Below are 5,856 nucleotides of genomic sequence, written 5' to 3' on the forward strand. Positions count from 1 at the left end.
AACCCCAAAATTTAAAAAAGCACCCGTGCCAAAAAGTCACCCTGTCTAAAATCAAGGGAGATTTTAGTTAATACATGATTTTAAGTGGACGTGGAAAGTGCAAATGGTGGATTATCCTAATGATTAGGCTTCATTTTCAATCTATTGTGTCTTGGATTCAAACAAGTCCTCATTTCCTAGTGTAAATAATAAGGTAGTGTTATCCACACACTCATTCGTACTTCTCACACATCGCGCTTTCAATTTTCGACCATCGAACCAAATCAATTGAAAATGATCTATGGAAAAAAAATATTTAACAAAATTATGTGAAAAGTAAAAATAATGTGCGAATAGAACTTTTTAAATTTGCATTTAAATTTTTTTTTTTAAAGCAAAAAGGTATGTGGAAGTTGATATTAGTAAGAGGTGCCTTCAATAGAATTTATTTTTATTTTTTATTATTGGTCAACGGTGCCTTCAATAGAGTTTTTATTTTCTTTATTATTTGTCAACGATGCCTTCAGTAGTTTTTTTTTTTTTTTTTTTTTTTTTTACTATTGGTCAAAGGGTGCCTTCAATATTGAGGGTAATAGAAGTTATAGAACCACACGTCTTTACTTCTAATTTGAACTGTTTGTAGTAAAGACGATTGCTTATAGAGAACCACACGTTTTTCCTTCCAGTTAGAACCACACTAACAAATGCTTATAGGACAATTCAAGCATCTGTTAACTTACATGTGAATTCTTCTGGTAAGTCATGATTAGGAGTGGGCAAAAAAATTGGTGAAACAGAGAAACTGAGAAACCGTACCAAATAAAGAAAAAAAAAATCAGAAAAATGCAAATTGACTAAAAAGTCAACTTTGTTTCAAGAATTGAACCTAACTGGATTAGTGTAAGTATACTACACTAAGGCCCAAAGCCCTGTAACTATACTGAAACCTAATACCGAACACATGTACCTGCACCTAGGGGTGCAAGTTGGATTGGAAATTTCAATTTGGACCGATAAATTTTGTTCCGAGTTCGAACATATCTGATTTTGAAAATTTCTAAAAAATTTGGTTGGCAATTGGAATGTAATTATTCGATCCGAAATTTCTCAAACCTAGTTTTATAAAAAGGAAATGATACATATATTAAACTAAATTTGAATGGCAATTGTAATTATGCAAACTAGTTTTATAAAAATAAACGAAATTATTCGAATGGCAATTGGAATGTAATTATTCAATCCGAATTATTTATCTTATTTATTTTTATTTTATGTCATACACACGTAACAGCATACAAATATCACAATAATTCAGAAAGAATATTAAATGGGGGATATATAAAAGCTTGAAAATTTTCAAATCATCTTACAAAATGTAGGAGATCCGAATTATGTTCTGAAAATTTCGTGATAAAGAAATTTCTAGTAAATTTTGATAATTCAAAATTCTAGAGACATTTTTGAAATGGTATTGAAATGCTTCTCTCTGATCCGATCATGCGGAAAATCACCCCTAGCCCACACCACTCCCTCACTCTCTCTCTACACTTTGCTCGGGTGTCGGTCTTTGTTCTTCTCCACTCCCCTTTATTCCATTTCTCCTTTTTCTTCTTTTCTTCTTCTTTCTTCGGTGTGCTCTCTTTATGAAAATCGACGTACGGACGTAGAGAGTGGCCGGAATAAATGGGGTAATATATGGGAATTTGGGGATTTGATTATCACAGAGTTTAGAGTTTGTGATATGCCATAAGGAGTGTTTGGATCTTGTGCGTTCGTTTCTTTTTTCTCCTGCACAAAGATATAATGCCCACCTCTAGTCATGATAACTTCATAAAAATCTTACAAGACCAAAATGTAATTCTTGTCATGTCCTTCTACGAAAGAAGACCTACCTTGTAACTGAAGTCATACACTGCAACTTGAGCATATGTCATTTTGGTCACTTTCTCCAAGTCGTTCTGCGCTCCAGTTGAAATCTTCACCAACAAACCCTACTCCAAAAATATCACCGCATTTAATGACAAGTTCTCCAAGTCGTTCTGAGGCATTGTGCTTGATCAATTTAAGACAATTGGGTTATTGTAACACAAGACTGTCTGCAGTCGGAAACTATTCAAACATTGCAACACAACATATATTAATACAAATTATAAAGATTTAAAGACAAAAGGCATCATATACTTTCGGAATTAACTCTTAGAAGTTTTCTTTGTTTCCAAGATGGCACACTTGGAATTTTAAACGCTATATTTCAGGTGAATCCGTACTTCAATGAGTGTGAGACCTTACTAAAGTGCCTTTGTAACGTTTAAGCGTTGAACTAAAATCCTAAATTGGGAGCGTATAAGTACCATTCTTTAATAAATCAAGATTTTCCTTCTTAATTATAGAGCTTATCAGAAATTCTGGGATAGATGGAGCTTCACCTGCTCAGCAGCTCGGCCACCAAGGGTCATGCATTCATATCAAAAAGCTGCTCTTTGGTCATAAGAAGATTTTCATTGGGAACATACTGAGCAAACCCCAGTGCTGCAGCACCATGCCGAACAATAGTTACTTTAAGCAAAGGTTCTGCATGTTCAAGGAACCAACCAGCAACAGCATGACCAGATTCATGGTAAGCAACAGTCCATCTTTCCAGCTTGCTTATAACCTGCATAAAGAGTCCAGCAAACAGTTAAATATCTTGGTAAAAAATTTAGAAAGTCTCTCATGATCAAACAGTTGTTTACACCATTGTTTTAGGTCGCGCAGGTACAAACTTAGAATTAATGATGCCAAAAAAATTATCTCACTGTTGCAGGTCCACAAAAAAATCTCCTAATTCTCAGCTATTAATCTTTGAATCATAAAGGAGTCGACAACTGCACAGATTACCATGCAGTGGCAACAGATACCTTGTTCTTCTTTTCTAGGCCGCCTATCACCCTGTCTATAGCCGCCTCAAAATGTTTCATGGTGATCTTTGGACTTTCATTTCTTGCAGCAATCAAGGCAGCTTCATTACAGATATTTGCAATATCTGTTCCAGCAAATCCAGGTGTGAGAGCAGCAAGCCTCTCAGAGTAAAATGATGGTTCCAGATCCAGCTTGAGCTTGCTCAGATATATTTGAAAAATCTGGTTACGACCTTTGATGTCTGGTTTATCAATAGTAATCTGACAGTCAAACTGACCAGGCCTCAAGAGAGCTTTATCCAGAATATCAGGCCTATTAGTGCCACACTGCCAGCAAGTCCAACAACTCCAGCAGTGGTTCCAAATCCATCCAATTCTACAAGCAATTGATTGAGAGTACTTTCACGCTCACCATGGCCACCTGAAAAGCCTCCATGCCCTCTTGCCCAGCCAATTGCATCAATCTCATCAATAAATATTATACTGGGTGCGCACTGTCTTGCCTCTTGAAATAAGCTTTGAACCCTTGATGTCCCAACACCAACAAACATTTCCATAAAATCTGAACCAGATATAGATAGAAAGGGCACCCCAGATTCATCAGCAGTTGCCTTTGCAAGAAGCGTCTTTCCTGTTCCAGGATGACCAACAAGAAGCACCTTTCGGAATTTTGGCTCCCAATTCCTCATATTTCTTTGGATGTTTTAGAAAGTGCACAAACTCCATTATTTCTTGCTTAGCCTCATCACAGCCAGCTACATCTTTAAAGAGAACCTGAATCAAAATGTGGACACTAAAGAATTGTTATGTAAATAACTGCGTCTATGTTTGACTTTATTACTAAGACAAGAAACATGATGAAGGCAACACAAGGAACTGAAATGCATACTTAACCTTGTTCTTAGCATTCTTATCCAACTTTGTGACCTGTGCTTTGCCTATGTTGAATATTCCTCGGCCGCTTTTTCCACCTGGACCACCAACGCTAGGCATTTTTCTGCTCATGAACCAAAGGGCTCCCAGAAGCAACATTGTTGGCCCGTACCTTAACAACTCTTTGGACCACATTACTTGGGATACATAAATTACAGGAACAAAATCATGACGGTCAATCCCTAGAGCTTCTTGGGCTTCCTCCAACTTTTCTTCAAAAGATTGAACACTCCCAATGTTAAAATAATATTTAAACTGGGTTACATTTCCTTCGGAAGGAGAACCATTAACAGTATCACGGACAGAATCATCACTATGAACTTTTTCACATGCGGAGCTCCTCATGTACACTTTTGCAACTGATTTGTTTGCAACTTCAACGTGATTGACCAACCCAGGTTCAAGTAGCTTATTTTTAAATTCTTGGAAACTTATTGGGGAAACAAATCAGCTTAAGCAGAAATTACTAATGAAAATGAAATGGAAAAAATAAGCCAAATAACAACATTGATGCAGAACGTTTGACTAGAACTTAGACAATAAAGATATAGAGGAGAAGACACAGAGGCCTCAGGGAGGAACATCTGTATATTCAATCATTTGAGACTCCCTCTACTGAACTATAAAGGATCTATTATATAGACCTTGCTAGAAACACGAAAGTAAACCTATTCAACAGGAAAGTAATCGTTTTTTTTTTTCTTTTTTTTTCTGTCAAACACATGAAGGTAATCTTAATCCTATGCGAAAGCGATCCAAATAAACTAGTTTCTCTAAGCGTAGTGATTACCTCCTTCGTTTGATGAGGATTAAGGAATAATGATGTGACAATAAAGCCAATGAACATTAAAGGAGCAATAAATCTTGAATATGCTTCGAAAACTGTCCCTGAGTATTCCCCTGACCACCTGCACTTGATCCCTCTGAAGAAAAATGAAACTAATGGGCATACTAAAACAATGTTGCACTTACCAAAACACATCAATGGGGAAAAACCTACAAAAATAAAAATGTGGCACACCTTTGGACGCCGATTTCTGTTCTCCCCCTTTCGGAATTTCCTTCTTGTTTTTCGGATAATAGTTTTCGTAATCTACCAAACCATTGCAAACATCCAAACATAAACACATTATGCTAAGCATCAAATTTTATCAAACAAAAATAAAATTCTTAACTTTTGGACAGAAAGCCTTACGTTTTTTTCCCGGGGCCTTGGCTGGAGAACAAGCGACGAATTCTAGGGATTCCGAGAACAGACTTCAAATTCGACATGTATGCTTTCGATAAGAGCTGCTTCCCAGCTCCATTGTAAGCTATATATCCCCTCAGAATCCCTACGCAGCCATCAACGCACGCATTGCCGAGCGGCGTCGAAGACGGCGGAAAGGAATCGTGCCGCAGCGTGTTCCTCCAGTTGTAAGAACCCGAAATCACATTCTGCGCAGAAAAATATCAAATTTAGCAACCAACTAAAAAAGAGAACTTTAGGGAAAAAAATTTTAAAACTTAGATTTTTTATGTTGTAGTTCTTACTCTATTGAGTTTGGAACGAGCCGAGTGGGTGATCGAGCGTCTGATGCTTGAGAAAACCATTGTATCGAGCCGCGGGAATCGTTTGAGGTGGAGAAGGGTATTTTTGAAACCGTAGAGAGAGTTATGTGGGTCTGTTTGGTTGCCGAGAAAATTTCTGGTGGGAAAGTTTTCTAGGGTGTGGCAATGGGGAGAGAGAGAGAAAGAGAAGTTTGCCGGAATTGGGAGTGGGAAAGGGGAGGGGCGGAGAAAGGGAATTGTTTGCTGCCCAGAATGAGAAACCGACTTCTTATTACTGAATTACGTATTTGACCTTTGTTATGGGACGAGGGGATGTGAGTGGAGTAAGGTTAATTTGGTCAATGTGCGGTGTTTCTTCAAGGGTTTTTAGAGCCTCAAAATTGGTAGCAAATATGTATGGTTTGGTTTGGTCACCTCAGTCCCATTTTAACAGAATTGTGTTACAAAAATAGTAAAAAAATTTATGGGATTAAAGATTAATGGATTTTGCAATAGC

The 5,856-nt window shown here is 37.2% G+C and overlaps 1 pseudogene; it reads right to left on the reverse strand.

Moving 5' to 3' along the window:
- Nucleotides 1–1,300: 1,300 nt before the first annotated feature.
- Nucleotides 1,301–5,722, reverse strand: LOC126593890 (ATP-dependent zinc metalloprotease FTSH 8, mitochondrial-like; annotated as a pseudogene).
- Between the last annotated feature and the right edge of the window lie 134 nt (nt 5,723–5,856).

The sequence above is a fragment of the Malus sylvestris genome, chromosome 12 (genome assembly GCF_916048215.2).
Source record: "Malus sylvestris chromosome 12, drMalSylv7.2, whole genome shotgun sequence".
Classification (NCBI taxonomy): Eukaryota; Viridiplantae; Streptophyta; class Magnoliopsida; order Rosales; family Rosaceae; genus Malus; species Malus sylvestris.